This window comes from Alligator mississippiensis, chromosome 9 (genome assembly GCF_030867095.1).
Source record: "Alligator mississippiensis isolate rAllMis1 chromosome 9, rAllMis1, whole genome shotgun sequence".
In the NCBI taxonomy this organism is placed as follows: Eukaryota; Metazoa; Chordata; order Crocodylia; family Alligatoridae; genus Alligator; species Alligator mississippiensis.
Window position 1 is genome coordinate 33,653,892 of NC_081832.1, and position 27,794 is coordinate 33,681,685.

Sequence of the window (27,794 nt, forward strand, 5' to 3'; positions counted from 1 at the left end):
TACTTCTACAAGAACAACCACTACAACTACCATTACTACAACTACAAGAACAACCACTACTACTACAAGAACAACCACCACTACTACTACTGCTACTACAAGAACAACCGCTACTACTACTACTACTGCTACAAGAACAACCACTACTACTTCTACAAGAACAACCACTACTTCTCCTACTACTACTACTACTACTACAAGAACAACCACTACTACTACTACTAAAAGAACAACCACTACTACTACTACAAGAACAACCACTACTACTACTAGTACTACTACTACTACTACTACTACAAGAACAACCACTACTACTTCTAAAAGTACAGCCACAACTACTACTACAAGAATAACCCCTACTACTGCTATAAGAACAACCACTGCTTCTCCTACTACTCCTTATACTACAAGAACAAACACTACTACTAGTAGTATTACAAGAAAAACCACTACTACTACTACAAGAACAACTGCTACTAATACTATTACAAGTACAACCACTACTACTACCAGAACAACCACTACTACTACTACAAGAGAAACCACTACTGCTACTACAGGAACAACCACTACTACTATTACTAGTATTACAACAACAACCAGTACTACCATTACAAGAACAAACACTACTATTTCCAGAAGTAAAACCACTACTACTACTGTTACTACAAGAACAACCAGCACCACTACCACTACTACAAGAACAACCACTTCTACTACTACAAGAACAACCACTACAACTACCACTACTACAACTACAAGAACAACCACCACTACAACAACAAATACTACTACTACAAGAGAATCCACTTCTACTACTACTACTACTACTACAAGAACAACCACTACTACTACTACAAGAACAACCACTACAACTACCACTACTACAACTACAAGAACAACCACTACTACTACAAGAACAACCACCACTACTACTACTTCTACAAGAACAACCACTACTACTACTACAAGAACAACCGCCACTACTACTACTACTACTACTACAAGATCAACCACTACTACTACTACTACTACTTCTACAAGTAGAACCACTACTACTACTAAAACAACAACCACTACTACTACTACAAGAACAACCACTACTACTTCTACAAGAACAACCACTACAACTACCACTACTACAACTACAAGAACAACCACTACTACTACAAGAACAACCACCACTACTACTACTGCTACTACAAGAACAACCGCTACTACTACTACTACAAGAACAACCACTACTACTTCTACAAGAACAACCACTACTTTTCCTACTACTACTACTACTACTACAAGAACAACCACTAATACTACTACTACTAAAAGAACAACCACTACTACTACTACAAGAACAACCACTACTACTACTACTACTACTACTACTACTACAAGAACAACCACTACTACTACTACAAGTACAACCACGACTACTACTACTACTACTACAAGAACAACCACTACTACTACTACTACTACTACAAGTAGAACCACTACTACTACTAAAACAACAACCACTACTACTACTACAAGAACAACCACTACTACTACTACAAGTATTACAAGAAAAACCACTACTACTACTACAAGAACAACCACTACTACTTCTACAAGAACAACCACTACAACTACCAGTAGTACAACTACAAGAACAACCACTACTACTACAAGAACAACCACCACTACTACTACTGCTACTACAAGAACAACCGCTACTACTACTACTACTACAAGAACAACCACTACTACTTCTACAAGAACAACCACTACTTCTCCTACTACTACTACTACTACTACTACAAGAACAACCACTACTACTACTACTACTAAAAGAACAACCACTACTACTACTACAAGAACAACCACTACTACTACTAATACTACTACTACTACTACTACAAGAACAACCACTACTACTTCTAAAAGTACAGCCACAACTACTACTACAAGAATAACCCCTACTACTGCTACAAGAACAACCACTGCTTCTCCTACTACTACTTCTACTACAAGAACAACCACTACTACTAGTAGTATTACAAGAAAAACCACTACTACTACTACAAGAACATCTGCTACTAATGCTATTACAAGTACAACCACTACTACTATCAGAACAACCACTACTACTACTACAAGAGAAACCACTACTACTACTACAGGAACAACCACTACTACTATTACTAGTATTACAACAACAACCAGTACTACCATTACAAGAACAAACACTACTATTTCCAGAAGTAAAACCACTACTACTACTGCTACTACAAGAACAACCAGCACCACTACTACTACTACAAGAACAACCACTACTACTACTACAAGAACAACCACTACAACTACCACTACTACAACTACAAGAACAACCACTACTACTACAAGAACAACCACCACTACAACAACAAATACTACTACTACAAGAGAAACCACTACTACTACTACTACTACTACTACAAGAACAACCACTACTACTACTACTACAAGAACAACCACTACAACTACCACTACTACAACTACAAGAACAACCACTACTACTACAAGAACAACCACCACTACTACTACTTCTACAAGAACAACCACTACTACTTCTACAAGAACAACCGCCACTACTACTACTACTACTACTACAAGATCAACCACTACTACTACTACTACTACTTCTACAAGTAGAACCACTACTACTACTGAAACAACAACCACTACTACTACTACAAGAACAACCACTACTACTACTACAAGTATTACAAGGAAAACCACTACTACTACTACAAGAACAACCACTACTACTTCTACAAGAACAACCACTACAACTACCATTACTACAACTACAAGAACAACCACTACTACTACAAGAACAACCACCACTACTACTACTGCTACTACAAGAACAACCGCTACTACTACTACTACTACTACAAGAACAACCACTACTACTTCTACAAGAACAACCACTACTTCTCCTACTACTACTACTACTACTACAAGAACAACCACTACTACTACTACTACTAAAAGAACAACCACTACTACTACTACAAGAACAACCACTACTACTACTACTACTACTACTACTACTACTACTACTACTACAAGAACAACCACTACTACTTCTAAAAGTACAGCCACAACTACTACTACAAGAATAACCCCTACTACTGCTACAAGAACAACCACTGCTTCTCCTACTACTCCTTATACTACAAGAACAAACACTACTACTAGTAGTATTACAAGAAAAACCACTACTACTACTACAAGAACAACTGGTACTAATACTATTACAAGTACAACCACTACTACTACCAGAACAACCACTACTACTACTACAAGAGAAACCACTACTTCTACTACAGGAACAACCACTACTACTATTACTAGTATTACAACAACAACCAGTACTACCATTACAAGAACAAACACTACTATTTCCAGAAGTAAAACCACTACTACTACTGTTACTACAAGAACAACCAGCACCACTACTACTACCACAAGGACAACCACTACTACTACTACAAGAACAACCACTACAACTACCACTACTACAACTACAAGAACAACCACCACTACAACAACAAATACTACTACTACAAGAGAAACCACTTCTACTACTACTACTACTACTACTACAAGAACAACCACTACTACTACTACAAGAACAACCACTACAACTACCACTACTACAACTACAAGAACAACCACTACTACTACAAGAACAACCACCACTACTACTACTTCTACAAGAACAACCACTACTACTACTACAAGAACAACCGCCACTACTACTACTACTACTACTACTACTACTACTACAAGATCAACCACTACTTCTACTACTAATACTTCTACAAGTAGAACCACTACTACTACTAAAACAACAACCACTACTACTACTACAAGAACAACCACTACTACTACTACAAGTATTACAAGAAAAACCACTACTACTACTACAAGAACAACCACTACTACTTCTACAAGAACAACCACTACAACTACCACTACTACAACTACAAGAACAACCACTACTACTACAAGAACAACCACCACTACTACTACTGCTACTACAAGAACAGCCACTACTACTACTACTACTACTACTACAAGAACAACCACTACTACTTCTACAAGAACAACCACTACTTCTCCTACTACTACTACTACTACTACAAGAACAACCACTAATACTACTACTACTAAAAGAACAACCACTACTACTACTACAAGAACAACCACTACTACTACTACTACTACTACTACTACAAGAACAACCACTACTACTACTACAAGTACAGCCACGACTACTACTACTACTACTACAAGAACAACCACTACTACTACTACTACTACTACAAGTAGAACCACTACTACTACTAAAACAACAACCACTACTACTACTACAAGAACAACCACTACTACTACTACAAGTATTACAAGAAAAACCACTACTACTACTACAAGAACAACCACTACTACTTCTACAAGAACAACCACTACAACTACCAGTACTACAACTACAAGAACAACCACTACTACTACAAGAACAACCACCACTACTACTACTGCTACTACAAGAACAACCGCTACTACTACTACTACTACAAGAACAACCACTACTACTTCTACAAGAACAACCACTACTTCTACTACTACTACTACTACTACTACTACAAGAACAACCACTACTACTACTACTACTAAAAGAACAACCACTACTACTACTACAAGAACAACCACTACTACTACTAGTACTACTACTACTACTACTACAAGAACAACCACTACTACTTCTAAAAGTACAGCCACAACTACTACTACAAGAATAACCCCTACTACTGCTACAAGAACAACCACTGCTTCTCCTACTACTACTTCTACTACAAGAACAACCACTACTACTAGTAGTATTACAAGAAAAACCACTACTACTACTACAAGAACATCTGCTACTAATGCTATTACAAGTACAACCACTACTACTACCAGAACAACCACTACTACTACTACAAGAGAAACCACTACTACTACTACAGGAACAACCACTACTACTATTACTAGTATTACAACAACAACCAGTACTACCATTACAAGAACAAACACTACTATTTCCAGAAGTAAAACCACTACTACTACTGCTACTACAAGAACAACCAGCACCACTACTACTACTACAAGAACAACCACTACTACTACTACAAGAACAACCACTACAACTACCACTACTACAACTACAAGAACAACCACTACTACTACAAGAACAACCACCACTACAACAACAAATACTACTACTACAAGAGAAACCACTACTACTACTACTACTACTACTACAAGAACAACCACTACTACTACTACTACAAGAACAACCACTACAACTACCACTACTACAACTACAAGAACAACCACTACTACTACAAGAACAACCACCACTACTACTACTTCTACAAGAACAACCACTACTACTTCTACAAGAACAACCGCCACTACTACTACTACTACTACTACAAGATCAACCACTACTACTACTACTACTACTTCTACAAGTAGAACCACTACTACTACTGAAACAACAACCACTACTACTACTACAAGAACAACCACTACTACTACTACAAGTATTACAAGGAAAACCACTACTACTACTACAAGAACAACCACTACTACTTCTACAAGAACAACCACTACAACTACCATTACTACAACTACAAGAACAACCACTACTACTACAAGAACAACCACCACTACTACTACTGCTACTACAAGAACAACCGCTACTACTACTACTACTACTACAAGAACAACCACTACTACTTCTACAAGAACAACCACTACTTCTCCTACTACTACTACTACTACTACAAGAACAACCACTACTACTACTACTACTAAAAGAACAACCACTACTACTACTACAAGAACAACCACTACTACTACTACTACTACTACTACTACTACTACTACTACAAGAACAACCACTACTACTTCTAAAAGTACAGCCACAACTACTACTACAAGAATAACCCCTACTACTGCTACAAGAACAACCACTGCTTCTCCTACTACTCCTTATACTACAAGAACAAACACTACTACTAGTAGTATTACAAGAAAAACCACTACTACTACTACAAGAACAACTGGTACTAATACTATTACAAGTACAACCACTACTACTACCAGAACAACCACTACTACTACTACAAGAGAAACCACTACTTCTACTACAGGAACAACCACTACTACTATTACTAGTATTACAACAACAACCAGTACTACCATTACAAGAACAAACACTACTATTTCCAGAAGTAAAACCACTACTACTACTGTTACTACAAGAACAACCAGCACCACTACTACTACCACAAGGACAACCACTACTACTACTACAAGAACAACCACTACAACTACCACTACTACAACTACAAGAACAACCACCACTACAACAACAAATACTACTACTACAAGAGAAACCACTTCTACTACTACTACTACTACTACTACAAGAACAACCACTACTACTACTACAAGAACAACCACTACAACTACCACTACTACAACTACAAGAACAACCACTACTACTACAAGAACAACCACCACTACTACTACTTCTACAAGAACAACCACTACTACTACTACAAGAACAACCGCCACTACTACTACTACTACTACTACTACTACTACTACAAGATCAACCACTACTTCTACTACTAATACTTCTACAAGTAGAACCACTACTACTACTAAAACAACAACCACTACTACTACTACAAGAACAACCACTACTACTACTACAAGTATTACAAGAAAAACCACTACTACTACTACAAGAACAACCACTACTACTTCTACAAGAACAACCACTACAACTACCACTACTACAACTACAAGAACAACCACTACTACTACAAGAACAACCACCACTACTACTACTGCTACTACAAGAACAGCCACTACTACTACTACTACTACTACTACAAGAACAACCACTACTACTTCTACAAGAACAACCACTACTTCTCCTACTACTACTACTACTACTACAAGAACAACCACTAATACTACTACTACTAAAAGAACAACCACTACTACTACTACAAGAACAACCACTACTACTACTACTACTACTACTACTACTACAAGAACAACCACTACTACTACTACAAGTACAGCCACGACTACTACTACTACTACTACAAGAACAACCACTACTACTACTACTACTACTACAAGTAGAACCACTACTACTACTAAAACAACAACCACTACTACTACTACAAGAACAACCACTACTACTACTACAAGTATTACAAGAAAAACCACTACTACTACTACAAGAACAACCACTACTACTTCTACAAGAACAACCACTACAACTACCAGTACTACAACTACAAGAACAACCACTACTACTACAAGAACAACCACCACTACTACTACTGCTACTACAAGAACAACCGCTACTACTACTACTACTACAAGAACAACCACTACTACTTCTACAAGAACAACCACTACTTCTACTACTACTACTACTACTACTACTACAAGAACAACCACTACTACTACTACTACTAAAAGAACAACCACTACTACTACTACAAGAACAACCACTACTACTACTAGTACTACTACTACTACTACTACAAGAACAACCACTACTACTTCTAAAAGTACAGCCACAACTACTACTACAAGAATAACCCCTACTACTGCTACAAGAACAACCACTGCTTCTCCTACTACTACTTCTACTACAAGAACAACCACTACTACTAGTAGTATTACAAGAAAAACCACTACTACTACTACAAGAACATCTGCTACTAATGCTATTACAAGTACAACCACTACTACTACCAGAACAACCACTACTACTACTACAAGAGAAACCACTACTACTACTACAGGAACAACCACTACTACTATTACTAGTATTACAACAACAACCAGTACTACCATTACAAGAACAAACACTACTATTTCCAGAAGTAAAACCACTACTACTACTGCTACTACAAGAACAACCAGCACCACTACTACTACTACAAGAACAACCACTACTACTACTACAAGAACAACCACTACAACTACCACTACTACAACTACAAGAACAACCACTACTACTACAAGAACAACCACCACTACTACTACTGCTACTACAAGAACAACCGCTGCTACTACTACTACTACTACAAGAACAACCACTACTACTTCTACAAGAACAACCACTACTTCTCCTACTACTACTAATACTACTACTACAAGAACAACCACTAATACTACTACTACTAAAAGAACAACCACTACTACTACTACAAGAACAACCACTACTACTACTACTACTACTACTACTACTACTACTACAAGAACAACCACTACTACTACTACTACAAGTACAACCACGACTACTACTACTACTACAAGAACAACCACTACTACTACTACTACTACTACAAGTAGAACCACTACTACTACTAAAACAACAACCACTACTACTACTACAAGAACAACCACTACTACTACTACAAGTATTACAATAAAAACCACTACTACTACTACAAGAACAACCACTACTACTTCTACAAGAACAACCACTACAACTACCAGTACTACAACTACAAGAACAACCACTACTACTACAAGAACAACCACCACTACTACTACTGCTACTACAAGAACAACCGCTACTACTACTACTACTACAAGAACAACCACTACTACTTCTACAAGAACAACCACTACTACTACTAGTACTACTACTACTACTACTACAAGAACAACCACTACTACTTCTAAAAGTACAGCCACAACTACTACTACAAGAATAACCCCTACTACTGCTACAAGAACAACCACTGCTTCTCCTACTACTACTTCTACTACAAGAACAACCACTACTACTAGTAGTATTACAAGAAAAACCACTACTACTACTACAAGAACATCTGCTACTAATGCTATTACAAGTACAACCACTACTACTACCAGAACAACCACTACTACTACTACAAGAGAAACCACTACTACTACTACGGGAACAACCACTACTACTATTACTAGTATTACAACAACAACCAGTACTACCATTACAAGAACAAACACTACTATTTCCAGAAGTAAAACCACTACTACTACTGCTACTACAAGAACAACCAGCACCACTACTACTACTACAAGAACAACCACTACTACTACTACAAGAACAACCACTACAACTACCACTACTACAACTACAAGAACAACCACTACTACTACAAGAACAACCACCACTACAACAACAAATACTACTACTACAAGAGAAACCACTACTACTACTACTACTACTACTACAAGAACAACCACTACTACTACTACTACAAGAACAACCACTACAACTACCACTACTACAAGTACAAGAACAACCACTACTACTACAAGAACAACCACTACTACTACTACAAGAACAACCGCCACTACTACTACTACTACTACTACAAGATCAACCACTACTACTACTACTACTACTTCTACAAGTAGAACCACTACTACTACTGAAACAACAACCACTACTACTACTACAAGAACAACCACTACTACTACTACAAGTATTACAAGAAAAACCACTACTACTACTACAAGAACAACCACTACTACTTCTACAAGAACAACCACTACAACTACCAATACTACAACTCCAAGAACAACCACTACTACTACAAGAACAACCACCACTACTACTACTGCTACTACAAGAACAACCGCTACTACTACTACTACTACTACAAGAACAACCACTACTACTTCTACAAGAACAACCACTACTTCTCCTACTACTACTACTACTACTACTACAAGAACAACCACTAATACTACTACTACTAAAAGAACAACCACTACTACTACTACAAGAACAACCACTACTACTACTAGTACTACTACTACTACTACAACTACTACAAGAACAACCACTACTACTACTACAAGTACAACCACGACTACTACTACTACTACAAGAAAAACCACTACTACTACTACAAGTAGAACCACTACTACTACTAAAACAACAACCACTACTACTACTACAAGAACAACCACTACTACTACTACAAGTATTACAAGAAAAACCACTACTACTACTACAAGAACAACCACTACTACTTCTACAAGAACAACCACTACAACTACCATTACTACAACTACAAGAACAACCACTACTACTACAAGAACAACCACCACTACTACTACTGCTACTACAAGAACAACCGCTACTACTACTACTACTTCTACAAGAACAACCACTACTTCTCCTACTACTACTACTACTACAAGAACAACCACTACTACTACTACTACTAAAAGAACAACCACTACTACTACTACAAGAACAACCACTACTACTACTAGTACTACTACTACTACTACTACTACTACTAGAACATCCACTACTACTTCTAAAAGTACAGCCACAACTACTACTACAAGAATAACCCCTACTACTGCTATAAGAACAACCACTGCTTCTCCTACTACTCCTTATACTACAAGAACAAACACTACTACTAGTAGTATTACAAGAAAAACCACTACTACTACTACAAGAACAACTGCTACTAATACTATTACAAGTACAACCACTACTACTACCAGAACAACCACTACTACTACTACAAGAGAAACCACTACTGCTACTACAGGAACAACCACTACTACTATTACTAGTATTACAACAACAACCAGTACTACCATTACAAGAACAAACACTACTATTTCCAGAAGTAAAACCACTACTACTACTGTTACTACAAGAACAACCAGCACTACTACTACTACTACAAGAACAACCACTACTACTACTACAAGAACAACCACTACAACTACCACTACTACAACTACAAGAACAACCACCACTACAACAACAAATACTACTACTACAAGAGAAACCACTTCTACTACTACTACTACTACTACAAGAACAACCACTACTACTACTACTACAAGAACAACCACTACAACTACCACTACTACAACTACAAGAACAACCACTACTACTACAAGAACAACCACCACTACTACTACTTCTACAAGAACAACCACTACTACTACTACAAGAACAACCGCCACTACTACTACTACTACTACTACAAGATCAACCACTACTACTACTACTACTACTTCTACAAGTAGAACCACTACTACTACTAAAACAACAACCACTACTACTACTACAAGAACAACCACTACTACTACTACAAGTATTACAAGAAAAACCACTACTACTACTACAAGAACAACCACTACTACTTCTACAAGAACAACCACTACAACTACCACTACTACAACTACAAGAACAACCACTACTACTACAAGAACAACCACCACTACTACTACTGCTACTACAAGAACAACCGCTACTACTACTACTACTACTACAAGAACAACCACTACTACTTCTACAAGAACAACCACTACTTCTCCTAGTACTACTACTACTACTACAAGAACAACCACTAATACTACTACTACTAAAAGAACAACCACTACTACTACTACAAGAACAACCACTACTACTACTACTACTACTACTACTACAAGAACAACCACTACTACTACTACAAGTACAACCACGACTACTACTACTACTACTACAAGAACAACCACTACTACTACTACTACTACTACAAGTAGAACCACTACTACTACTAAAACAACAACCACTACTACTACTACAAGAACAACCACTACTACTACTACTACAAGAACAACCACTACTACTTCTACAAGAACAACCACTACTTCTCCTACTACTACTAATACTACTACTACAAGAACAAACACTAATACTACTACTACTAAAAGAACAACCACTACTACTACTACAAGAACAACCACTACTACTACTAGTACTACTACTACTACTACTACAAGAACAACCACTACTACTACTACAAGTACAACGACGAATACTACTACTACTACAAGAACAACCACTACTACTACTACTACTACTACAAGTAGAACCACTACTACTACTAAAACAACAACCACTACTACTACTACAAGAACAACCACTACTACTACTACAAGTATTACAAGAAAAACCACTACTACTACTACAAGAACAACCACTACTACTTCTACAAGAACAACCACTACAACTACCATTACTACAACTACAAGAACAACCACTACTACTACAAGAACAACCACCACTACTACTACTGCTACTACAAGAACAACCGCTACTACTACTACTACTGCTACAAGAACAACCACTACTACTTCTACAAGAACAACCACTACTTCTCCTACTACTACTACTACTACTACAAGAACAACCACTACTACTACTACTAAAAGAACAACCACTACTACTACTACAAGAACAACCACTACTACTACTAGTACTACTACTACTACTACTACTACAAGAACAACCACTACTACTTCTAAAAGTACAGCCACAACTACTACTACAAGAATAACCCCTACTACTGCTATAAGAACAACCACTGCTTCTCCTACTACTCCTTATACTACAAGAACAAACACTACTACTAGTAGTATTACAAGAAAAACCACTACTACTACTACAAGAACAACTGCTACTAATACTATTACAAGTACAACCACTACTACTACCAGAACAACCACTACTACTACTACAAGAGAAACCACTACTGCTACTACAGGAACAACCACTACTACTATTACTAGTATTACAACAACAACCAGTACTACCATTACAAGAACAAACACTACTATTTCCAGAAGTAAAACCACTACTACTACTGTTACTACAAGAACAACCAGCACCACTACCACTACTACAAGAACAACCACTTCTACTACTACAAGAACAACCACTACAACTACCACTACTACAACTACAAGAACAACCACCACTACAACAACAAATACTACTACTACAAGAGAATCCACTTCTACTACTACTACTACTACTACAAGAACAACCACTACTACTACTACAAGAACAACCACTACAACTACCACTACTACAACTACAAGAACAACCACTACTACTACAAGAACAACCACCACTACTACTACTTCTACAAGAACAACCACTACTACTACTACAAGAACAACCGCCACTACTACTACTACTACTACTACAAGATCAACCACTACTACTACTACTACTACTTCTACAAGTAGAACCACTACTACTACTAAAACAACAACCACTACTACTACTACAAGAACAACCACTACTACTTCTACAAGAACAACCACTACAACTACCACTACTACAACTACAAGAACAACCACTACTACTACAAGAACAACCACCACTACTACTACTGCTACTACAAGAACAACCGCTACTACTACTACTACAAGAACAACCACTACTACTTCTACAAGAACAACCACTACTTCTCCTACTACTACTACTACTACTACAAGAACAACCACTAATACTACTACTACTAAAAGAACAACCACTACTACTACTACAAGAACAACCACTACTACTACTACTACTACTACTACTACTACAAGAACAACCACTACTACTACTACAAGTACAACCACGACTACTACTACTACTACTACAAGAACAACCACTACTACTACTACTACTACTACAAGTAGAACCACTACTACTACTAAAACAACAACCACTACTACTACTACAAGAACAACCACTACTACTACTACAAGTATTACAAGAAAAACCACTACTACTACTACAAGAACAACCACTACTACTTCTACAAGAACAACCACTACAACTACCAGCAGTACAACTACAAGAACAACCACTACTACTACAAGAACAACCACCACTACTACTACTGCTACTACAAGAACAACCGCTACTACTACTACTACTACAAGAACAACCACTACTACTTCTACAAGAACAACCACTACTTCTCCTACTACTACTACTACTACTACTACAAGAACAACCACTACTACTACTACTACTAAAAGAACAACCACTACTACTACTACAAGAACAACCACTACTACTACTAATACTACTACTACTACTACTACAAGAACAACCACTACTACTTCTAAAAGTACAGCCACAACTACTACTACAAGAATAACCCCTACTACTGCTACAAGAACAACCACTGCTTCTCCTACTACTACTTCTACTACAAGAACAACCACTACTACTAGTAGTATTACAAGAAAAACCACTACTACTACTACAAGAACATCTGCTACTAATGCTATTACAAGTACAACCACTACTACTACCAGAACAACCACTACTACTACTACAAGAGAAACCACTACTACTACTACAGGAACAACCACTACTACTATTACTAGTATTACAACAACAACCAGTACTACCATTACAAGAACAAACACTACTATTTCCAGAAGTAAAACCACTACTACTACTGCTACTACAAGAACAACCAGCACCACTACTACTACTACAAGAACAACCACTACTACTACTACAAGAACAACCACTACAACTACCACTACTACAACTACAAGAACAACCACTACTACTACAAGAACAACCACCACTACAACAACAAATACTACTACTACAAGAGAAACCACTACTACTACTACTACTACTACTACAAGAACAACCACTACTACTACTACTACAAGAACAACCACTACAACTACCACTACTACAACTACAAGAACAACCACTACTACTACAAGAACAACCACCACTACTACTACTTCTACAAGAACAACCACTACTACTTCTACAAGAACAACCGCCACTACTACTACTACTACTACTACAAGATCAACCACTACTACTACTACTACTACTTCTACAAGTAGAACCACTACTACTACTGAAACAACAACCACTACTACTACTACAAGAACAACCACTACTACTACTACAAGTATTACAAGGAAAACCACTACTACTACTACAAGAACAACCACTACTACTTCTACAAGAACAACCACTACAACTACCATTACTACAACTACAAGAACAACCACTACTACTACAAGAACAACCACCACTACTACTACTGCTACTACAAGAACAACCGCTACTACTACTACTACTACTACAAGAACAACCACTACTACTTCTACAAGAACAACCACTACTTCTCCTACTACTACTACTACTACTACAAGAACAACCACTACTACTACTACTACTAAAAGAACAACCACTACTACTACTACAAGAACAACCACTACTACTACTACTACTACTACTACTACTACTACTACTACAAGAACAACCACTACTACTTCTAAAAGTACAGCCACAACTACTACTACAAGAATAACCCCTACTACTGCTACAAGAACAACCACTGCTTCTCCTACTACTCCTTATACTACAAGAACAAACACTACTACTAGTAGTATTACAAGAAAAACCACTACTACTACTACAAGAACAACTGGTACTAATACTATTACAAGTACAACCACTACTACTACCAGAACAACCACTACTACTACTACAAGAGAAACCACTACTTCTACTACAGGAACAACCACTACTACTATTACTAGTATTACAACAACAACCAGTACTACCATTACAAGAACAAACACTACTATTTCCAGAAGTAAAACCACTACTACTACTGTTACTACAAGAACAACCAGCACCACTACTACTACCACAAGGACAACCACTACTACTACTACAAGAACAACCACTACAACTACCACTACTACAACTACAAGAACAACCACCACTACAACAACAAATACTACTACTACAAGAGAAACCACTTCTACTACTACTACTACTACTACTACAAGAACAACCACTACTACTACTACAAGAACAACCACTACAACTACCACTACTACAACTACAAGAACAACCACTACTACTACAAGAACAACCACCACTACTACTACTTCTACAAGAACAACCACTACTACTACTACAAGAACAACCGCCACTACTACTACTACTACTACTACTACTACTACTACAAGATCAACCACTACTTCTACTACTACTACTTCTACAAGTAGAACCACTACTACTACTAAAACAACAACCACTACTACTACTACAAGAACAACCACTACTACTACTACAAGTATTACAAGAAAAACCACTACTACTACTACAAGAACAACCACTACTACTTCTACAAGAACAACCACTACAACTACCACTACTACAACTACAAGAACAACCACTACTACTACAAGAACAACCACCACTACTACTACTGCTACTACAAGAACAGCCACTACTACTACTACTACTACTACTACAAGAACAACCACTACTACTTCTACAAGAACAACCACTACTTCTCCTACTACTACTACTACTACTACAAGAACAACCACTAATACTACTACTACTAAAAGAACAACCACTACTACTACTACAAGAACAACCACTACTACTACTACTACTACTACTACTACAAGAACAACCACTACTACTACTACAAGTACAGCCACGACTACTACTACTACTACTACAAGAACAACCACTACTACTACTACTACTACTACAAGTAGAACCACTACTACTACTAAAACAACAACCACTACTACTACTACAAGAACAACCACTACTACTACTACAAGTATTACAAGAAAAACCACTACTACTACTACAAGAACAACCACTACTACTTCTACAAGAACAACCACTACAACTACCAGTACTACAACTACAAGAACAACCACTACTACTACAAGAACAACCACCACTACTACTACTGCTACTACAAGAACAACCGCTACTACTACTACTACTACAAGAACAACCACTACTACTTCTACAAGAACAACCACTACTTCTACTACTACTACTACTACTACTACTACAAGAACAACCACTACTACTACTACTACTAAAAGAACAACCACTACTACTACTACAAGAACAACCACTACTACTACTAGTACTACTACTACTACTACTACAAGAACAACCACTACTACTTCTAAAAGTACAGCCACAACTACTACTACAAGAATAACCCCTACTACTGCTACAAGAACAACCACTGCTTCTCCTACTACTACTTCTACTACAAGAACAACCACTACTACTAGTAGTATTACAAGAAAAACCACTACTACTACTACAAGAACATCTGCTACTAATGCTATTACAAGTACAACCACTACTACTACCAGAACAACCACTACTACTACTACAAGAGAAACCACTACTACTACTACAGGAACAACCACTACTACTATTACTAGTATTACAACAACAACCAGTACTACCATTACAAGAACAAACACTACTATTTCCAGAAGTAAAACCACTACTACTACTGCTACTACAAGAACAACCAGCACCACTACTACTACTACAAGAACAACCACTACTACTACTACAAGAACAACCACTACAACTACCACTACTACAACTACAAGAACAACCACTACTACTGCAAGAACAACCACCACTACAACAACAAATACTACTACTACAAGAGAAACCACTACTACTACTACTACTACTACAAGAACAACCACTACTACTACTACTACAAGAACAACCACTACAACTACCACTACTACAACTACAAGAACAACCACTACTACTACAAGAACAACCACCACTACTACTACTTCTACAAGAACAACCACTACTACTACTACAAGAACAACCGCCACTACTACTACTACTACTACTACAAGATCAACCACTACTACTACTACTACTACTTCTACAAGTAGAACCACTACTACTACTGAAACAACAACCACTACTACTACTACAAGAACAACCACTAGTACTACTACAAGTATTACAAGGAAAACCACTACTACTACTACAAGAACAACCACTACTACTTCTACAAGAACAACCACTACAACTACCATTACTACAACTACAAGAACAACCACTACTACTACAAGAACAACCACCACTACTACTACTGCTACTACAAGAACAACCGCTACTACTACTACTACTACTACAAGAACAACCACTACTACTTCTACAAGAACAACCACTACTTCTCCTACTACTACTACTACTACTACAAGAACAACCACTACTACTACTACTACTAAAAGAACAACCACTACTACTACTACAAGAACAACCACTACTACTACTAGTACTACTACTACTACTACTACTACTACAAGAACAACCACTACTACTTCTAAAAGTACAGCCACAACTACTACTACAAGAATAACCCCTACTACTGCTACAAGAACAACCACTGCTTCTCCTACTACTCCTTATACTACAAGAACAAACACTACTACTAGTAGTATTACAAGAAAAACCACTACTACTACTACAAGAACAACTGCTACTAATACTATTACAAGTACAACCACTACTACTACCAGAACAACCACTACTACTACTACAAGAGAAACCACTACTTCTACTACAGGAACAACCACTACTACTATTACTAGTATTACAACAACAACCAGTACTACCATTACAAGAACAAACACTACTATTTCCAGAAGTAAAACCACTACTACTACTGTTACTACAAGAACAACCAGCACCACTACTACTACCACAAGGACAACCACTACTACTACTACAAGAACAACCACTACAACTACCACTACTACAACTACAAGAACAACCACCACTACAACAACAAATACTACTACTACAAGAGAAACCACTTCTACTACTACTACTACTACTACTACAAGAACAACCACTACTACTACTACAAGAACAACCACTACAACTACCACTACTACAACTACAAGAACAACCACTACTACTACAAGAACAACCACCACTACTACTACTTCTACAAGAACAACCACTACTACTACTACAAGAACAACCGCCACTACTACTACTACTACTACTACAAGATCAACCACTACTACTACTACTACTACTACTACTACTACAAGATCAACCACTACTTCTACTACTACTACTTCTACAAGTAGAACCACTACTACTACTAAAACAACAACCACTACTACTACTACAAGAACAACCACTACTACTACTACAAGTATTACAAGAAAAACCACTACTACTACTACAAGAACAACCACTACTACTTCTACAAGAACAACCACTACAACTACCACTACTACAACTACAAGAACAACCACTACTACTACAAGAACAACCACCACTACTACTACTGCTACTACAAGAACAGCCACTACTACTACTACTACTACTACTACAAGAACAACCACTACTACTTCTACAAGAACAACCACTACTTCTCCTACTACTACTACTACTACTACAAGAACAACCACTAATACTACTACTACTAAAAGAACAACCACTACTACTACTACAAGAACAACCACTACTACTACTACTACTACTACTACTACAAGAACAACCACTACTACTACTACAAGTACAGCCACGACTACTACTACTACTACTACAAGAACAACCACTACTACTACTACTACTACTACAAGTAGAACCACTACTACTACTAAAACAACAACCACTACTACTACTACAAGAACAACCACTACTACTACTACAAGTATTACAAGAAAAACCACTACTACTACTACAAGAACAACCACTACTACTTCTACAAGAACAACCACTACAACTACCAGTACTACAACTACAAGAACAACCACTACTACTACAAGAACAACCACCACTACTACTACTGCTACTACAAGAACAACCGCTACTACTACTACTACTACAAGAACAACCACTACTACTTCTACAAGAACAACCACTACTTCTACTACTACTACTACTACTACTACTACAAGAACAACCACTACTACTACTACTACTAAAAGAACAACCACTACTACTACTACAAGAACAACCACTACTACTACTAGTACTACTACTACTACTACTACAAGAACAACCACTACTACTTCTAAAAGTACAGCCACAACTACTACTACAAGAATAACCCCTACTACTGCTACAAGAACAACCACTGCTTCTCCTACTACTACTTCTACTACAAGAACAACCACTACTACTAGTAGTATTACAAGAAAAACCACTACTACTACTACAAGAACATCTGCTACTAATGCTATTACAAGTACAACCACTACTACTACCAGAACAACCACTACTACTACTACAAGAGAAACCACTACTACTACTACAGGAACAACCACTACTACTATTACTAGTATTACAACAACAACCAGTACTACCATTACAAGAACAAACACTACTATTTCCAGAAGTAAAACCACTACTACTACTGCTACTACAAGAACAACCAGCACCACTACTACTACTACAAGAACAACCACTACTACTACTACAAGAACAACCACTACAACTACCACTACTACAACTACAAGAACAACCACTACTACTGCAAGAACAACCACCACTACAACAACAAATACTACTACTACAAGAGAAACCACTACTACTACTACTACTACTACAAGAACAACCACTACTACTACTACTACAAGAACAACCACTACAACTACCACTACTACAACTACAAGAACAACCACTACTACTACAAGAACAACCACCACTACTACTACTTCTACAAGAACAACCACTACTACTACTACAAGAACAACCGCCACTACTACTACTACTACTACTACAAGATCAACCACTACTACTACTACTACTACTTCTACAAGTAGAACCACTACTACTACTGAAACAACAACCACTACTACTACTACAAGAACAACCACTAGTACTACTACAAGTATTACAAGGAAAACCACTACTACTACTACAAGAACAACCACTACTACTTCTACAAGAACAACCACTACAACTACCATTACTACAACTACAAGAACAACCACTACTACTACAAGAACAACCACCACTACTACTACTGCTACTACAAGAACAACCGCTACTACTACTACTACTACTACAAGAACAACCACTACTACTTCTACAAGAACAACCACTACTTCTCCTACTACTACTACTACTACTACAAGAACAACCACTACTACTACTACTACTAAAACAACAACCACTACTACTACTACAAGAACAACCACTACTACTACTAGTACTACTACTACTACTACTACTACTACAAGAACAACCACTACTACTTCTAAAAGTACAGCCACAACTACTACTACAAGAATAACCCCTACTACTGCTACAAGAACAACCACTGCTTCTCCTACTACTCCTTATACTACAAGAACAAACACTACTACTAGTAGTATTACAAGAAAAACCACTACTACTACTACAAGAACAACTGCTACTAATACTATTACAAGTACAACCACTACTACTACCAGAACAACCACTACTACTACTACAAGAGAAACCACTACTTCTACTACAGGAACAACCACTACTACTATTACTAGTATTACAACAACAACCAGTACTACCATTACAAGAACAAACACTACTATTTCCAGAAGTAAAACCACTACTACTACTGTTACTACAAGAACAACCAGCACCACTACTACTACCACAAGGACAACCACTACTACTACTACAAGAACAACCACTACAACTACCACTACTACAACTACAAGAACAACCACCACTACAACAACAAATACTACTACTACAAGAGAAACCACTTCTACTACTACTACTACTACTACTACAAGAACAACCACTACTACTACTACAAGAACAACCACTACAACTACCACTACTACAACTACAAGAACAACCACTACTACTACAAGAACAACCACCACTACTACTACTTCTACAAGAACAACCACTACTACTACTACAAGAACAACCGCCACTACTACTACTACTACTACTACAAGATCAACCACTACTACTACTACTACTACTTCTACAAGTAGAACCACTACTACTACTAAAACAACAACCACTACTACTACTACAAGAACAACCACTACTACTACTACAAGTATTACAAGAAAAACCACTACTACTACTACAAGAACAACCACTACTACTTCTACAAGAACAACCACTACAACTACCACTACTACAACTACAAGAACAACCACTACTACTACAAGAACAACCACCACTACTACTACTGCTACTACAAGAACAACCACTACTACTACTACTACTACTACAAGAACAACCACTACTACTTCTACAAGAACAACCACTACTTCTCCTACTACTACTACTACTACTACAAGAACAACCACTAATACTACTACTACTAAAAGAACAACCACTACTACTACTACAAGAACAACCACTACTACTACTACTACTACTACTACTACTACTACAAGAACAACCACTACTACTACTACAAGTACAACCACGACTACTACTACTACTACTACAAGAACAACCACTACTACTACTACTACTACTACAAGTAGAACCACTACTACTACTAAAACAACAACCACTACTACTACTACAAGAACAACCACTACTACTACTACAAGTATTACAAGAAAAACCACTACTACTACTACAAGAACAACCACTACTACTTCTACAAGAACAACCACTACAACTACCAGTACTACAACTACAAGAACAACCACTACTACTACAAGAACAACCACCACTACTACTACTGCTACTACAAGAACAACCGCTACTACTACTACTACTACAAGAACAACCACTACTACTTCTACAAGAACAACCACTACTTCTCCTACTACTACTACTACTACTACTACAAGAACAACCACTACTACTACTACTACTAAAAGAACAACCACTACTAACTACTACAAGAACAACCACTACTACTACTAGTACTACTACTACTACTACTACAAGAACAACCACTAATACTTCTAAAAGTACAGCCACAACTACTACTACAAGAATAACCCCTACTACTGCTACAAGAACAACCACTGCTTCTCCTACTACTACTTCTACTACAAGAACAACCACTACTACTAGTAGTATTACAAGAAAAACCACTACTACTACTACAAGAACATCTGCTACTAATGCTATTACAAGTACAACCACTACTACTACCAGAACAACCACTACTACTACTACAAGAGAAACCACTACTACTACTACAGGAACAACCACTACTACTATTACTAGTATTACAACAACAACCAGTACTACCATTACAAGAACAAACACTACTATTTCCAGAAGTAAAACCACTACTACTACTGCTACTACAAGAACAACCAGCACCACTACTACTACTACAAGAACAACCACTACTACTACTACAAGAACAACCACTACAACTACCACTACTACAACTACAAGAACAACCACTACTACTACAAGAACAACCACCACTACAACAACAAATACTACTACTACAAGAGAAACCACTACTACTACTACTACTACTACTACAAGAACAACCACTACTACTACTACTACAAGAACAACCACTACAACTACCACTACTACAACTACAAGAACAACCACTAATACTACAAGAACAACCACCACTACTACTACTTCTACAAGAACAACCACTACTACTACTACAAGAACAACCGCCACTACTACTACTACTACTACTACAAGATCAACCACTACTACTACTACTACTACTTCTACAAGTAGAACCACTACTACTACTGAAACAACAACCACTACTACTACTACAAGAACAACCACTACTACTACTACAAGTATTACAAGAAAAACCACTACTACTACTACAAGAACAACCACTACTACTTCTACAAGAACAACCACTACAACTACCAATACTACAACTCCAAGAACAACCACTACTACTACAAGAACAACCACCACTACTACTACTGCTACTACAAGAACAACCGCTACTACTACTACTACTACTACAAGAACAACCACTACTACTTCTACAAGAACAACCACTACTTCTCCTACTACTACTACTACTACTACTACAAGAACAACCACTAATACTACTACTACTAAAAGAACAACCACTACTACTACTACAAGAACAACCACTACTACTACTAGTACTACTACTACTACTACAACTACTACAAGAACAACCACTACTACTACTACAAGTACAACCACGACTACTACTACTACTACAAGAACAACCACTACTACTACTACTACTACTACAAGTAGAACCACTACTACTACTAAATCAACAACCACTACTACTACTACAAGGACAACCACTACTACTACTACAAGTATTACAAGAAAAACCACTACTACTACTACAAGAACAACCACTACTACTTCTACAAGAACAACCACTACTTCTCCTACTACTACTACTACTACTACAAGAACAACCACTAATACTACTACTACTAAAAGAACAACCACTACTACTACTACTACTACTACTACTACTACTACTACAAGAACAACCACTACTACTCCTACAAGTACAACCACGACTACTACTACTACTACCACAATAACAACCACTACTACTACTACTACTACTACAAGTAGAACCACTACTACTACTAAAACAACAACCACTACTACTACTACAAGAACAACCACTACTACTACTACAAGTATTACAAGAAAAACCACTACTACTACTACAAGAACAACCACTAGTACTTCTACAAGAACAACCACTACAACTACCAGTACTACAACTACAAGAACAACCACTACTACTACAAGAACAACCACCACTACTACTACTGCTACTACAAGAACAACCGCTACTACTACTACTACTACAAGAACAACCACTACTACTTCTACAAGAACAACCACTACTTCTCCTACTACTACTACTACTACTACAAGAACAACCACTACTACTACTACTACTAAAAGAACAACCACTACTACTACTACAAGAACAACCACTACTACTACTACTACTACTACTACTACTACTACAAGAACAACCACTACTACTTCTAAAAGTACAGCCACAACTACTACTACAAGAATAACCCCTACTACTGCTACAAGAACAACCACTGCTTCTCCTACTACTACTTCTACTACAAGAACAACCACTACTACTAGTAGTATTACAAGAAAAACCACTACTACTACTACAAGAACATCTGCTACTAATGCTATTACAAGTACAACCACTACTACTACCAGAACAACCACTACTACTACTACAAGAGAAACCACTACTACTACTACAGGAACAACCACTACTACTATTACTAGTATTACAACAACAACCAGTACTACCATTACCAGAACAAACACTACTATTTCCAGAAGTAAAACCACTACTACTACTGCTACTACAAGAACAACCAGCACCACTACTACTACTACAAGAACAACCACTACTACTACTACAAGAACAACCACTACAACTACCACTACTACAACTACAAGAACAACCACTACTACTACAAGAACAACCACCACTACAACAACAAATACTACTACTACAAGAGAAACCACTACTACTACTACTACTACTACTACAAGAACAACCACTACTACTACTACTACAAGAACAACCACTACAACTACCACTACTACAACTACAAGAACAACCACTACTACTACAAGAACAACCACCACTACTACTACTTCTACAAGAACAACCACTACTACTACTACAAGAACAACCGCCACTACTACTACTACTACTACTACAAGATCAACCACTACTACTACTACTACTACTTCTACAAGTAGAACCACTACTACTACTGAAACAACAACCACTACTACTACTACAAGAACAACCACTACTACTACTACAAGTATTACAAGAAAAACCACTACTACTACTACAAGAACAACCACTACTACCTCTACAAGAACAACCACTACTTCTCCTATTACTACTACTACTACTACAAGAACAACCACTACTACTACTACTACTACAAGAACAACCACTACTACTACTACTACTACTAAAAGAACAACCACTACTACTACTACAAGAACAACCACTACTACTACTAGTACTACTACTACTACTACTACAAGAACAACCACTACTACTTCTAAAAGTACAGCCACAACTACTACTACAAGAATAACCCCTACTACTGCTACAAGAACAACCACTGCTTCTCCTACTACTACTTCTACTACAAGAACAACCACTACTACTAGTAGTATTACAAGAAAAACCACTACTACTACTACAAGAACATCTGCTACTAATGCTATTACAAGTACAACCACTACTACTACCAGAACAACCACTACTACTACTACAAGAGAAACCACTACTACTACTACAGGAACAACCACTACTACTATTACTAGTATTACAACAACAACCAGTACTACCATTACAAGAACAAACACTACTATTTCCAGAAGTAAAACCACTACTACTACTGCTACTACAAGAACAACCAGCACCACTACTACTACTACAAGAACAACCACTACTACTACTACAAGAACAACCACTACAACTACCACTACTACAACTACAAGAACAACCACTACTACTACAAGAACAACCACCACTACAACAACAAATACTACTACTACAAGACAAACCACTACTACTACTACTACTACTACTACAAGAACAACCACTACTACTACTACTACAAGAACAACCACTACAACTACCACTACTACAACTACAAGAACAACCACTACTACTACAAGAACAACCACCACTACTACTACTTCTACAAGAACAACCACTACTACTACTACAAGAACAACCGCCACTACTACTACTACTACTACTACAAGATCAACCACTACTACTACTACTACTACTTCTACAAGTAGAACCACTACTACTTCTGAAACAACAACCACTACTACTACTACAAGAACAACCACTACTACTACTACAAGTATTACAAGAAAAACCACTACTACTACTACAAGAACAACCACTACTACTTCTACAAGAACAACCACTACAACTACCACTACTACAACTACAAGAACAACCACTACTACTACAAGAACAACCACCACTACTACTACTGCTACTACAAGAACAACCGCTACTACTACTACTACTACAAGAACAACCACTACTACTTCTACAAGAACAACCACTACTTCTCCTACTACTACTAATACTACTACTACAAGAACAACCACTAATACTACTACTACTAAAAGAACAACCACTACTACTACTACAAGAACAACCACTACTACTACTAGTACTACTACTACTACTACTACTACAAGAATAACCACTACTACTACTACAAGTACAACCACGACTACTACTACTACTACAAGAAAAACCACTACTACTACTACTACTACAAGTAGAACCACTACTACTACTAAAACAACAACCACTACTACTACTACAAGAACAACCACTACTACTACTACAAGTATTACAAGAAAAACCACTACTACTACTACAAGAACAACCACTACTACTTCTACAAGAACAACCACTACAACTACCATTACTACAACTACAAGAACAACCACTACTACTACAAGAACAACCACCACTACTACTACTGCTACTACAAGAACAACCGCTACTACTACTACTACTGCTACAAGAACAACCACTACTACTTCTACAAGAACAACCACTACTTCTCCTACTACTACTACTACTACTACTACAAGAACAACCACTACTACTACTACTACTAAAAGAACAACCACCACTACTACTACAAGAACAACCACTACTACTACTAGTACTACTACTACTACTACTACTACTACAAGAACAACCACTACTACTTCTAAAAGTACAGCCACAACTACTACTACAAGAATAACCCCTACTACTGCTACAAGAACAACCACTGCTTCTCCTACTACTCCTTATACTACAAGAACAAACACTACTACTAGTAGTATTACAAGAAAAACCACTACTACTACTACAAGAACAACTGCTACTAATACTATTACAAGTACAACCACTACTACTACCAGAACAACCACTACTACTACTACAAGAGAAACCACTACTGCTACTACAGGAACAACCACTACTACTATTACTAGTATTACAACAACAACCAGTACTACCATTACAAGAACAAACACTACTATTTCCAGAAGTAAAACC